The sequence below is a fragment of the Emydura macquarii genome, unplaced genomic scaffold (genome assembly GCF_026122565.2).
Source record: "Emydura macquarii macquarii isolate MOO-44397 ecotype Brisbane River unplaced genomic scaffold, CSIRO-AGI_Emac_v2 contig_3295, whole genome shotgun sequence".
In the NCBI taxonomy this organism is placed as follows: domain Eukaryota; kingdom Metazoa; phylum Chordata; order Testudines; family Chelidae; genus Emydura; species Emydura macquarii.
In genome coordinates, this window is record NW_027133432.1 from 7,349,951 (window position 1) to 7,365,538 (window position 15,588).

Genomic DNA, 15,588 nt, shown 5'->3' on the forward strand with positions numbered 1-15,588 from the left:
ACCCCTTTGTGGTCCTCCAGCTCTCTCAGCACACCCCACTAGGACACTTTGATAATGAACTATAGTCCCAAAGGAACTATAAAATCCTTCTGCCCTGCTCTCATGTAGAGTGCTGACCCTCCAGATTTTCTCCATGGAGACCTGATTCTGACCCTCAGGTTTTGTCCCTGGAGTCTTTTCCCCAGTCTGGTTCTCCATCAACTGGATCCTAATTCCTGGGTCTACTGCCAGGCCATTTGTCTGAGGTTTGCCACCTTCTGTCCTGCCACCTTCCTTTTAAAGCCTGTCACAGGAGACAACCTCCTTCCTAGTGCTCTTCTTCCCAGCTGAGCTTTCCTAATCCCTTATGGAAATCTCCTGACTCCTTCCCAAGTAGGTCTGATAATTGACCCAAGACATCTGATCCCCAGCTGATCTGGATAAGTGGGGCGAGAGCTGCCATCACAAGCAAGTCTGAGTCCAACTCCCTTTAAAAGGCCAGCCAGTTTATGACATATGGATTAATAATTGTAATAGAATAGGGATAAATGTTCTGATTTGTAAAGAGATGAGGTGGGTGAAGTAATATATTTTACTGGACCAACTTCTGTTGGTGAGAGAGACACACTTTCAAGCTTACACAAAGCTCTTCTTCCGGTCTGGAAATACAGTATCCTACTGCAGATCTAAGAAACCTCAAGTTCTCCTATCCTTACTGCAATTATATCTCCATTTTGATAGGGAGGATCAGATTTATGGACCTGTCAATTAGAAGATAGATCATTTTCTGGCACGTAAAGAAATTTTCATATTCAGCACCATATGTAGCCCTACAGATCCTATAATGGGATTTTGTTAGTAGTGTCCCAAACAGAATTGGAGATTGCAAATGGAATAATAAATTGTCTTTAAAATAAACTGAGGAAATCTTTCCAGCAGAATGTAGCATCAGATGAGGATTGCACTTTAAAAAAATTACTTTGTGAGGGAGTGCAATGATGAAAAATGTGCTGTTTTACTAATTTCTCTAGATGGAACTATAGAAATAATAATTGGCACTATTCATCCTCAGTTGTCAAATCACTTCACAAGGAGGATAAGTGAGATTATTCTCATTTTAAAGAGAGGTAAACTGAGGCAGAGGTGAAATGCCTTTTCCATAACAGGTCAATGAAAGACCCAGGGATAGAACCTAGGTTGCCTGAACTGAATCCAAACTTCTCACTGCTGGACTATGCAATCTCTCTCAGTCCATGATGCTGTCATTGCTCTGAGCAAGTGAACTCTAAAATAAGATGGTGAAGATAGATGTTCAGTTTTACAGATTTAGAAATACTGATGAGCCTGGAGGGCAACCAAAATGTGCCATCATTGCCATATGAAAGATCTTCCAAAAACAAATGGTAAAGCCATTTCTCGGAAAACTATGAATAAAACTGGGTTTATTTTGGGAATAATGAACATTCGGTTTGAGTCCAATATCAGTTTGCCTAAGTTGGACAGAAATGTTTCCCCTGCCATAGTCCTTAGTTTCAAGGTGTCTCTTGGTAAGGACCACCAAGAATGTGACCTCATAAACAGTAGAAGGAAACTTTGGGGGGAAACCCAAATGGATATTACATAAGGACTCTTGACCCCAACCTGTGCACCCCTTGCTTAAATTCCTGAGCTTGTTTCAGTATTTGTCTCTAAAATGCCTACACTGTATAAATGTTTCTGCAAGCAGCCACCATGAACACCTTGACTGTGTCACAGAAGCTGTACAAGCCAGGTTGTCAAAATAGTCCAGGGTATTCCTGCAGCTTCACAAAAACTTGACGGGTATATTCATTCATATCAGTTCGGCAAGAACTGTGTCGCTCACTGCATAAGCTGTTTTAGTATTAGGTATGCAAGAAGCTGAGGAGAGGGGAGCTATACGAGTTTTCTTGGCTCTAAAGTAAGCAGTCACAAGAACTTGGGATCTGATACAGATAAAGTGCTTGAACTGACAACTTCTGTTGTTACTCCAGGAGCCTGTTTGAATAGGAGGGAAATTGTCCATGGATTCTCTGTAAAGAAAGCCAACACACATTCATATAAACATATTGTCACTGGAAATTGCCATTGGGAAGATCTCTGTGAGAAGATGGAAGGGTTGGTAGGTCACAGAGGGGTCAGGAGGGCTTGGGAAGTTGCAGGAGATTGTGGGACTTGTCTCCTGAAGGGTCTGGGAAGCTTTTTGTGGCTTTTAGGGAGTTGAATGAGATGTTTTTAACTCAGGGGATTTGGGAAGGTCTGTCGTTGGTCACTTTATTCTCTAGGTAGGGAGTGACCACATACATTCATTTACTCAAACTCACACGGGTAACCATTTCGGTGTGTGAGTGCACATTCAAATTAAATGCTGCAGGCACTGAACGTATGCTGCAGAGGATACCAGATTTGTATGTATTGCTTTAATGGGGAGGTAGCTGAAAGGCTGCCACAACTGATGTGCCCTTTCCAATGCTATCTCAAATTTAGGATGATATAGTCCCAAGCACCATCTCCCCAACCTGTGCAGAAATGTTAGTGTCTGCTAGCTAGCGTACGGAGTGAGGCACAGGCTAGGGGCCCAAACCCTGATTTCTCACTAGACTACAGAGCCAGTTCCCACAAAATCACACTTGAGAACTGAAAATATCAATAATCCCAGCCACTGGTAACAATTCTCTCAGCTTCTGCTAACGCAGGCCCCTAAAATCTCTCCCACAAGATCTCACTTGGCAGTGCACCAACATCTCTGGCAACTCTATAGACCTTCTGAAGGGTTTTGTTTTTATTTAGCACAGCAGTGATAATATTATAACAATAAATCACTAGCTGCAGAAAGGTTCAGATGATATTTTTCAATGCAGCCATTTTTTGTTCCTCTTATGGTGAGTCATCTAGATTAATATCACTTTCATTTGTGCTTATGGTATGGCATGCTCTTATATTCAGAGATGCTCACACTTCCTGTGGGTAGCTTGGAAGGAGGCTTGTCATCTCTGAAGCTGAGATATCACAGCAAAGTAATAAACACCAGCTACTTGTCACTGGAAATCCTCAGTAATCCGTTGAAATGATCTTCTCGATGTTTAATGTACACATAAAGCCACCGACAGCATCAGCTTTGAATTTATTTTTTGGCTATTATTATTTTCTTAACTAAAGAGTTGGACCTCAGGCATATTAGCAATAGAAACCTGTGCCAAAAAAATAAATCAGTTCAACAGTAGATGTAGAGGTGTCAAGGCAGTAAGGTAGAGAATTGTGTCATTCAGCATTGCTTCCCTCTTGAGAAAGACAGTAGCACATGCTTTCTCATAGCCAGCTGGACCACGATATATTATTTTCTGTGCTAATACTTCTGCTTTCTCATTCAGCTTCATTATGAAATCCTTGATCTCTTTAATAATTGTTGGGTTGGACCTCAGGCTAAACAGAGGAGAAAGAGTAACACACACTAAATTTGAACTCAAAGCTTATTGATCCAGTCAGCCTTAAGAATATGAAATGCATAATCAGACTTGCTATTTTAAGCATTATTTTCAATTTTGGTACAGTGCACTGAGTTACTGTTTGAACTTAATCTGAACTTTTAAGATCATTTTACTATTGATGTACTAAAAAAATAGTTGAGGCAACAACTGATGTTTACTAACCTCATACAAACCAAAAAACAAGACCTAATCCTGTGATCACTGAAGTCAATGGCAAAACTTCTCAAAAAACTTCTATGAGAGCAAGAGAAGTCTCATAATTTCTACTTGGACCTGATCCAAAGAATCAAACAACCTCCCAGTGGGCTTTAGACCGGGCCTTATGATTGCTAATTAGTGGACTTTATAGATAGTGAAAAAACTGCCGTACTTCTCCTTACTACCAAGAAATCGCTCTAGCATGTCTTTACAGGATGAAAGCCTTGATATATATTTCCGTGAGTCCACATTATTATTATTATTATTACTACCACTAAGCACAAACCATGGGGTTGATAATATACAAGACACAGCTATCAATACAGTCTCTGCCCTGGAGAGTTCATAATGTAAAAGGCAAAATTAAAAAGACCATATGCAATAAGAAATCCAAAAGAAAGTTACCTTAGATCATTTTCTTAAATATCCCTTGATGTGTTATTTTTTATTTTTAAATACATGTTCACCTGTGAGACAAGGCTGGCTCTGAATAACTTAAAGCAAAGGTGTTACTGTACTTCACATCAAGATGACATTTTTCTCTTAGCAGTGACATAAGATTGGGCCTTAATGTCAGCTTTAAGAATTTTAATTTCCTTGCTTTTGTTGGTTTGCATCACACGTCTCATATTTCTTAGTCTGTCAGTATTTTAAAACCAAGTAGGAATGAGTGATTGTGCTACTTTTTGAGAATTCATTCCTAAGCACTCTGGCTATCTGAGTGCAACAAAGTACATGAAGACATTTTTCTAAGGAAATTTTACCTGTGCATTATTGCTAAAAAAATCTGAATACGTTTAACTTACATAGTTTCTAAGATATAATTACCACTGAAATAGAATGCTTTACTATAAAAAGACAAGCCAATTTTATACATCTTTTTAAAAGATCTATACCAAATTTACAAAGTTAATTGCTTTATCATGGTAACACTGACATATTTATTATAGTAACACTATTATGTTATTAAACTGAATAAAAAAAGCAGAGCTATTTTAGTAAAAAGCAGAGTTTTTTTAAAAATAGTTACAGATCTTTCAGCAATGAATAATACAAGATATACATTAAACATAATTTAAAGGCCATATTTTGCCCATGGATTCATGTTGGGAGCTTCTGTTGACTTCTATAAGAGGTGTCTGCATATATCAAAGGACAGAATTCAGACATTTAAGTACACAGAGGACAGTGATTTACATAGAGTTGCTGTGTTTTATAATATTCACATTCCCATCCCATATAACATTCACTCCGTTTACCGAAAACATAGTAGAAACTGCACAGTCACTTATCACCTTCAAATATCCTTCCCTGCAGGATCAGGGAGACTAAGTCTTTGATCCTACAATGAGATCAGAGTAGGCAGACCTTTACTTCCATTAGATCCTGGTGGAGGACTGGGACCTAAAGCTACTCACCAGTTATTCAACAGACAATTACTGCAAAATTTTGGTTAATTCCACTTAAAATCTTAGTTCCACTTCCAATATAAATCATTTATGCAGACAATTAGTTTATCTATTTGCAACTGATCCCATTTTATATGTAATGCAATATATGGTAGGATTTGTCTTTTTTTTAAATTAACTTTCCTTTGCTTTCTGAAGAAATTATGCCAGAAAAACCATTCTGTTGACTTAGCTACCCACATGATGCTTCTTATTCCACTCCAAATTAACTTTTTATACTGAAAAATGTAACTTTAAAATTTAATGTCTCTTTCTCTCATCCTACCTCATTTCATCTGGCTCTCAGCTGTTCATTTCCACCCCATCACCATTTTTAGCATTTGCTACTTTAGCTTTAAAACAAAAACATGCCCCTTTTATTTGGTAGCATCTCTCTCCAGCATTCCCTGTCTTCTACCCATCCTAGCCACTCAAACTTTCATTTTCAGCATTCAAAAAGTAAGAGAAACGTTGTGATCCCCTCTCCTGAACAATATGATTCTCCTCCCAGCTGCTCATTCTCATTCTAAGCTTTGTTTTCAGTACTCACATTTCACAGTCAATGCAAATTAGAAAAGGACACTTCAATTGCCAAATAATGGAGGAAAGCGGGGGGAGGAGAGGGAGGAATTAGTTTTACATTTTATCAATTCCATATTTTATTCCTTCCCCCTTTGATATAACTTTTGACTTCATATTGCAAGACTTATTTTCAGTCAAAACTCTCACCTTTCATCGATACTAAAATTTACTATAAAAGAAAAAGGGAGTACACTGAATTCCTTTTACCTTATTTTAAAGCACCAGTGTTACAGATGGTGCTTTAAAATAATGTAAACTAAAAAGAGGTCCATGTGCTTCCTTTTCCTTTTTCTTTTATAGCAAATTTTAGTAAGGCAACACATCACATCTTGGAGTTTCAACAATCAAAGAACCAGCCAAGGATTCATCAGTTAGCATTTGAGCAGCTCCTGTTCTCAACTCCTGTCTTGCTCAGCCTCTCCATTATAGCGAGGATGGCAGTTCTTTATGTCAACAGGCCCTGTAGATGAGGAAAATCCTGCTGGTCCTGGCCTTCTCCCATCTTCCTTATCACCTCCTAATTCAGCTGCACCCTCATCCTGCTGTAAGGGGGAAGGGGGTGTGTGCCACAAGCAGGCTGGAGCAGTACTGGGTGGAGATAGAGCCAAATTCCACTTGTCCTGATCCTTGAGCTTATACAAGTGACAGAAGCTTGTCTCTCTCACCAAAAGAAGTTGGTCCAATAAAAGATGTTACCTCACCCACCTTGTCACACCAGTGACAAAAGTAAGAGTAGGACCCTTGCTGCTCTAACTCCCACCAGGATATGGGAGCCGCTGTATGTTTGGACATAGTGGAGAATCTAAGATCACATAGGTGTAATTCATCCAGCAGAGCCCTTATTACTAGTGATGCATGAAATGGAAAGAACCAGCCTGACAGTCAGAGCCAAGGGTGAGTTTGTGGGGCTCAGATTTACAAGAAAAAAGGTTAAAAATATATATTTTTTATTTCCATAGTGAGCAAATCTGAAATGATCAATGATTCAGTGAATATGGAAACCCACAAAGATATATTGCAGGCCCTCCTACCTCAAAACCTTTGCATGTTCAAGGAGAGGGAGAAAATGGTGAGCTGAGAAACCTGAGTTCTTCAGATATGAGTTTGCAATAGGACTTGCCATCAAAATGACTAGTGTAATTTTGGCTTATATTTGAGATAACACATCACAAAGCAGTTCTTCCTGCGTTAATACCAGAGAGCTGTAGACTTATAGGGTAAAGTTCAGGGTAGAGCAACAAAAATGATTAGGTGGCCTGAGAAATTAATTTAGGAGAAAAGATTACAAGGGCAACCTACATACTCCTGAACTAAGCAATATGAGCATGATGGAGGGAGAGGAATAACTAGGAGTAATGGGATGAAATTAAAGAAAGCAATGTTTAGGTAATAGAGCTCCCTAACAGCATGTTCTATTTGATTGTAGAATAATAATCAGTCAGGCCATTTAAAATTAGGCTGGATAGAAGGCATAAAAAAAAATGCAGGGAACAATCTCGAACTGGCATGGAGAATGAACAGTTGACCTAACAGGTCTTCTCCAGCTCTAATTTCTAGGATTCTGTGACGTATCCCACCTATCTGTTCCATCTACACCACAAATTATTACTACAACCTGATCTCTCCCCTAGCATAGCAGCCATTCTTCTATCAGTGGGGTTCCCAAACTTTTCCATAGCATTCAACTCTTAATAGAAAGATATTATGTACCACCTCTTCCTCCCCAAATCATTCTCTGCTGCTCAATCCCATAATATCTCTCTAGCAGCTGTAGTAATTCCCTGAATGTAGGTAAATTCTTCATCTATGTGCTCAGTGGGGAAAGAAATACTGGGAATAGAATCTGAGAAATTGGGGACAGTAGAACTGTCACATTAAAGAGCTCATCTTCCCCTCCCCACACAAAACCAATTTAATTTCAACCTCCCACTGCCCGATCCAAATCCATTTTCCAACCCCCACAGACCATATGTAATCCTTTAACTTCCCTGGATCCTTCTTGCCCAGTCTCTCTCTCCCCACATTCCTTCCTTCCACCCTCAACCCTACTTTGTGCTCTTTCATCTCCTAGCTCTGTGCTGCTGTGTGCAGGCTTTAGCCCCTCCTTCAATTGGCACTACATTTCCTGCCTCAGTTCCACAGCTGCTTACATCCCTTGATGGCTCCCAGCTCAGCTTCCTAAAGTACCTCCTTGGACTGGGTACAAGGCCTGGATCCCAGATACTTTCCTTCCAGCACCAGGTGGTTTCGTCTGACTGCTGGCTCTGGACCTGCAGCTGACTACAACTGGGCCTACAAGTACAAGGTCAGAGGAAAGGCTCTTTTTATATAACAGTGGCCTCTTGTCTTCCTTTTTCTGGCACCCAGCCAGTGGAATCAAGGGGCAGAGACAGCAGCTCAGCTGTGCACAGACTACAGCCAAGGACAGAATCGATTACTATTAGTCTGTGAACCATATTTTGGGGACTGCTGATTTATCAATGAAAGATCCTCTGTCTATATGCTCTATTGTTGGTACCTTTGTGGTAAGAGGTATGCCAGTATGTCAGGAGGATTCCCATTTACAACCAAAAAACTCCTGACTCCTGATTTAATAATGTTATCTATCTCTATATAACAAAAAGCATCCATTTAAGCCAAATTCAAAAATTTAACTATATTACCCACAACCATACACGTCAGCCACATACGTGCATCAGTATAGGCTGCGGAGCCAGAGGGAGGGTAGAGATGAGGCATCCAGGCATGGCCCAACCATTTTGGTGGGTCAAACCTGAGTGGAGAAGCAACCCTGCACACCAGGTAACAAAACAATTCACTCAAATTTGGCCCAGTCATCACCACAAATGTCCCTGAAATTAATTTGAAAATATTGGTCGGTACAGCCATAAGGTTGTGAAGACACTAGAGCCATGTACGACTTTATGAATATGATAAAATCAAGCTGCTGACACATAGAAATGGGCATGAAGATAAAGATGACCTGCCACTCTCGTAGAAGAAAGCAATGGAATGATCAGTCTGAATAGCAAGATAATTTGTGGCACTCTTAATGAGTCAAAGAGTTTTTCAGCACACTGCCAAAAGTTCATAGATTCAGAAGGTTTAAGGCCAGAAAGGACTACTGGATCATTAAAACCATTACATTTCACCCAGTCATCCATGTATGAGCTCAGTAATTTTTGTTTGGCTATAGGCTAACTTCCAGAAAGACATCCACTCTTGATTTAAAGACAACAGAGATGGAGAATCCACCTTTTCCCTTGGTGATTTGTTCAAATAGTTAATCTCCCTCACTGTTAAAAATCTGTGCTTAATTTCTAATATAAATTTGTTTAGCATCAGATTCTAACCATTATGCCCTTCTCCACTATATAAGAGTCCTTTAGTATCTGGCATTTTCTCCCCATGAAGTTACTTATATACAGAAGTCAAGTCACATCTCTATCTTCATTTTGATATGATGAATAAGCTGAGCTCTTTAAGTCTCTTACTTCAGCCATTTTCTCCAGCCCTTAAATCATTTTAGTGGTTCGTCTCTTCACTTCTCCAAATAACAGCATCCTTTTTTAAACTGATGATAGCAGAACTGTGCACGGTATTAGCCCCACCAATGCTGTACACAGAGGTAACATCATCTCCTTATTGCTGCCTACTACTCCCATTTATACATCTGTGACAGGATAGCCACCATATGTAAGGCCTGAAGGGGTATATTAAACCAATTAACCTACAAGCTGCACCTGGAGGAAAGCCAGTGCACTTGCCACTTGCACCCTCAGCAAGTTTGCGGACGACACTAAGCTGGGGGGAGTGGTAGATACCCTGCAAGGTAGGGATAGGATACAGAGTGACCTAAACAAACTGGAGGATTGGGCCAAAAGAAATCTAATGAGGTTCAACAAAGAAAAGTGCAGAGTCCTCCACTTAGGAAGAAAGAATCCCATGCACAGCTATAGACTGGGGACCGACGAGCTGGGCAGCAGCTCTGCAGAAAAGGACCTGGGGGTAACAGTGGATAAAAAGCTGGATATGAGTCAGCAGTGTGCCCTGGTTGTCAAGAAGGCCAATGGCATATTGGGCTGCATTAGGAGGGGCATTGCTAGCAGGTCACGGGAAGTGATTATTCCCCTCTATTCGGCATTGGTGAGGCCGCATTTAGAATATTGTGTCCAGTTTTGGGCCCCCCAATACAAAAAGGATGTGGACAAGTTGGAGAGAGTCCAGCGGAGGGCAACAAAAATGATTAGGGGGCTGGAGCACAGGACTTATGAGGAGAGGCTGAGGGAACTGGGCTTGTTTAGTCTGCAAAAGAGAAGAGTGAGGGGGATTTGATAGCGGCCTTTAACTACCTGAAAGGGGGTTCTAGGGAGGATGGGGCTAGGCTGTTCTCGGTGGTGGCAGATGACAGAACAAGGAGCAACGGTCTCAAGTTGCAGGGAGGGAGGTCTAGGTTGGACATTAGGAAAAAGTTTTTTACTAGGAGGGTGGTGAAGCACTGGAATGGGTTACCTAGGGAGGTGGTGGAATCTCCATCCTTAGAGGTTTTTAAGCTGCGGCTTGACAAAGCCCTGGTTGGGATGATATAGCAGAGGTTAGTCCTGCTTTGAGCAGGGGGTTGGACTAGATGACCTCCTGAGGTCCCTTCCAACTCTAATATTCTATGATTCTATGATTCTATGATTCTAAGGCCTAATTGGCCGATGAAGTCCAGCTGCAGGAGGAGCTGGGCCCGATTTAGAAAGCCAGGAAACTGGGCCCACAGAGAGGAAGTAGTCTGTAGTCACTTTCTGGGAGAAGCAATGTGTGTTTGAAGTTATAGGTGTCAGTAATCTGTAGTTACTTCCTGGGAGGAGGGAGGCTGAGCTGGTATGCTTGGGGGGGACAGAACAGAAGTTGTAGGAGAGACTTCAGGGAAGGAGCATCAGAGCCTCAGGGAAAGCAGACCACAGTTGCCAGAGTCCCTGGACTGGAACCTGGAGTAATGGGTGGGTGAATCCAGCTTCCCTGACTGGGGAAGTGGCACCCTCAGAGCAGTGCCTGAGAAGACTGACTGAGACTGTTAGTGTGGAAGGACTTTGGTACCCCAAAGTAGGGAAAACTGTTGAGTAACCTGGTCATGAAGAGGAGGCAGTGGCTCCTGGAATGAGACAGTGGCCGCACAGGGTGAAAGAGAGAGAATACATCTGCAGGCGGGGGTGTTGACTTGACTGAGCTAATTCCCTGAACAGCTGAGAGGTGGTGCCATAAACAGACAGTAGAGCCCCTTGTCCCAACATCCCAAGATTACATTAGTCCTTTTCACTCCAGCGCTACACTAGGAACTCATGTTCAGTTGCTTGTCCACTCTGACCCCTACATCCGTCGAGAGTCATTGCTTTCCAAAATACAGTCCCCCATTCTGTAGGTCTGACTTGCATTGCTTCCTTAGACATATAACTTTGCATGTGGCTGACTTAAACTGTATTTTGTTTGAATGGGCCCAGTTTACCAAGCAATCCAGCTTTCTCTGATTACCCTGTCTTCATGACTATTTATCAGTCTACCAATCTTTGTGTCATTCACAAATTTCAGCAGCAGTGATTTTGTATTTACTTCCAGATCATTGATGAAAATGTGCCACTATTTTACAAAGACATTGTGTATTTTGAACAATAAACAGATACAGACACAAAGCAACACTTGGACTAGTTTAAGGTAATTAAAGTGTCCCTTAAAATAAAAAATAGGGTCATTTCAAACCCTGATAATCATGGGGAATATGGGCATGTACAGTAATTTTCTATTTTATGGTAAACCAGCTGGAAGTCTTTAAATTAGATCCCGCAAATATGATTAAAGTGAAGTATGAGAGACTGAATTTAGGGACTGATGTGATCTCATTTACTCATTCTCTTCAAGTCAAACACCTCTGCCAATTTTATTTCTGATTGCTTCTCCTCTTTTTCAGAAAAGATAGGCTTAATGGAAATTGGGCTAACTCCACTCTTCAGGGAACATCTTCCTATAAACCATTTACAGTTTTTTCTCTTAATTACAGGAAAACATTAAACCATTGGTCTTTTCTGTCCACATAGATTTAAATAGGCATGAACTGACTGTTAGTAGACAGGGTCCCAAATTAAAACTCTAGAACTGAACACTTAAACTTTATTAGTATTTGGAATCTGAAATCCCATCTGAACCAGAATTGTAGCTAGTACTTGTCTGGTAAATGAACAAATCCAAAAACTCCATATTCAAATTTTGGAAATTTGTGTGGGAAGAGGTATTCAAAATCCAAAATTGAGCGCACTTTCTTCTTCTCCAGAGACTAAACATTTCTTTAAATTGACAATGCTTTGTGTCCTTTGCAAATATTCCCTCCACCTAAATTCTCTAACAAGCAATGAAATAACATTAAGTTGTTGTAATTGCAAAACTCAAAAGTGATCATTTACCTCTGCTCCAGGGAAATTCTAACATCTTTATCAAACATTTTCAGTTTTCCGTATATATTGTTGGAAAAGCAAGTTATTCAAGTAAGAAGGGAAAAAGTGTGAGCAGTGCAAAACAATGCCCCCTCTAAAGGTACATGAAGTACTATTATAAGATTGTAGTTGGGTTGCGTAGGAGTAGCCTCCTGGTGGCCTATCAGGGCACAGCTGTGCTGCCATGAATCCCCAACTGTCAAGTGTTGCCCCTCACTGACCTGTCCAAAACAAAAATGAAAACAGTGAACTAAAAATCAGGGTCATCCAAGAGTTTGTCAGCAGGACTGTACCCTCCTGCTCCAGGCTTGTCTCCCTGTCGTCCGTCTTCCTGGACTTAGTCATCCCATCCACCAAATGGCTCATCCATGTAGCAGACTGCATTAGGCTGTTGGCTGGAACAAGACTTCCTTCATCAAGGAAACAGCAAAGCTTTACTTTCCTTCCTGGTCGGCCCTCAGTTTGTCTATGTCAGGGGTTCTCAAACTGGGGGTTTGGACCCCTCAAGGGGTAACAAGGTTATTATGGGGGGTTGTGAGCTGTCAGTCCCAACATATGCCATGGCTGCGGCTGTCAACCCCATGCATGGATGACAGCCAGAGCCCTTCAGAGCTGGGTGACTGGAGAGCAGCGGCTGCTGGCTGGGTGCTCTGAAGGCAGCACCGCCCTCTGCAACAGCGCAGAAATAAGGGTGGCATGGCATGGGTAGGGGTGGCATGGCATGGCATGGGGGGTTATCACAGCCTGAAATATTTTCAAGGGGGGGCCCACAAAAAAAAGTTTGAGAATCCCTGGTCTAGATCTCTTCCTTTTAATTCCTCTCTTCATGCTTCACATTGGCTGCAGTGTAGCAGGCAAGGTTACTGGGTCCAAAAGCTCTCCTTAATCCTCTTGTTGCCAGTGTGCCTATCTGCCGCATCACAAAGACATATGTTATGTCAATAGACAAGCAAATTATTGAAAGGAGAACTGGTAACAATTTAAAAATTCAAAATTTCAGTGAAAATTTGTCACAAATGATGTTCAACGTTTTTTCAGCCAACTCTAATTAAGAAGTTTGGGATTTTATAGAAGCAGTAAAGTTTTGTCTCATTTATTGCCATCTATATTTTGCACACGGCAAAGTATTCTGGCCATGCAACACACATTTTTATTTGGGCTTTTTCTTGAGAGTGAGAATGCTGAGCACTCATTACCATTTACGTCAATGAGAGAAGCAGATGCTCAGCACGTCTTAGAACTAGGACATTACTTTGTAAAGAAGGAATTCTTAGGGACAAAATGAGCACTCTACTAGACAGTGTATGAACACATTTAAAAGCTGGGGACTTGATCTTTCAGTCCTTACTGTGCCAGAATGTCCACTTCTGGCCCAGTGCCTCTGAAACAAACACTCAACAGTTGCAAAACTTTTGCAAGAAAGGAAGCAAAAGCAACCCTCTTTCGTTCATTTTTTAACCTTCGTTAATGAACACTGAACCCATTTTTCCTCAAAAAAAAAGTTGGCCTGTTCTACTGCCACGTTTGCATTGGCAATATCACAGTGCACAAATAGTGTCAAAATCCAATAAATTTCCTTAGAACATATAGCTCCACACCAGCCACTGACAGTTGGGCAAGTTGAGCTACATTTTTTTTCAAGGTTTTGGCCTCCAAACACTGGAGCACAAACCTGTTCTGGAGATAAATGACAGGCAATACATACACACATGTAGCTGTGCCTTTCATTCAAGAGCCTGAACCTGCCTTCATTGACTTTGATGGCAAATCTCCCATTGACATCAACGGAAGCAACTCTGGCCCAAAATTTGTAATTATGGGCCTCAGTCAATAGCAGTTTTATGTGAGTAAATATTTCATTACCAGGTTCCATATCTGGTTGAACTGCATTCTTATGTAAGCTAGGTATGAATATATTATAAGATTGCTTTTGATTCCCTATCCCAGAAATCATATAACTTTATTTTTTCCTTCTATCATAACCTATACTAGACTCTTACTTAAAATTATGATAAAGAAGAACTGGGGAGGGAGGATCCTAAGCATTGTATGATTGCACCTGTCATTGCAAAAATATTAGGCAACTGACATATCATAAATACTATAATGCTCATCTGCAATATTAACAGATTCATTGTATTTCCCTCCCACCTGCAGTCATTTATCCATCACTTTTTTACAAAACGACAAAAATGAGTAAACAGTTGAGGTGCTGATACTGAAGTAAAGCATTCTTCAAACATCTGATTTGCATTAAACAGACTTATTAATAAAATTTGTTCTAGCATACCACAGAAATCTTTCATTAAAACTACAGAATAGCCAAATGAATTCTGCTCCTGCCTACTATTTTAATATGCAGAATGAGACAATGTATACTACTGTGAAGTTCTATGACTTTCCATCTTGTTCAGTAGTGCTACAGACAATGAGACAGTAGGAAACTCCTAAGCTTTTCATTTATTATAACCAAGATGTGAACATGTCTTACTGCATAGCCACTTGATATTATTGTAACCCTTGTCCTTCCTTTCCCCTTATTCCTTCCAATTTTTTCATTGCTGACCATTACTAGTTTTGTCCGGTCAGATTTAGAATGTATGTTCCTTAGGCAGGAACAACATTATTTGTTTCTAAAAGGCATCTAGCTTGCTTTGGGGCACTTGGAAATAAACAATTAGCACAAGGATTTTATCAAAAGTCGACCTTTCTGTCTGTGGGAAACCTTAAGCCAATTTCTCTTGTTTGTGTTCTTTCAGAGCTTATTTATTCTCCATACAACTTACTAGTCAAGTAACAGTTGATATTGCATGAATTTCTTTGGCTCAGTTTTCTAACATTTAGGGCTTCAGTGCAGTTGCCTGTGCTTTTGCTAATACGTTAAAACAAAACAAATATATAAAAATTAGAACATCCAAAAATTAATGTCTGAGGCATTTTAATAATGTTTGTTTATGGATGCTGGGCTTGTGCTTCAGACCCTCAGAGTCTAGTAAGTGCCCAAGTTTGGATTTATAGTCCAAAGCATATAACTCTGTCACTAAATAAAGCAAAAAAATGTGCTCCGTGTTTTCAGTAGAAATCTGGATGCAAGTAAATACATGGATGTCCTGGGCCTGGTCACATAAATGGGCTAGTCCTACTATCCCTACTCAGGCAAAACTCCACTGAAGTCATGAGAAGAACAATTGCAGAATTTGGTTTAATGTTTGATCTTTATTACTTATGAAAAAAAAATATTGCCAGGTTCCTGGTCTTTACATTTATAGAATACTGTTAATCATTCAGAAAAAAATGTATATTGTCTTATCTCTATTTATGCACATTACTCTGGATTGCATTGAATTGCATCAACTGCAGATAATCTTCCATCATGTATTTTCTGGAAAATAAAACCAAGTTATT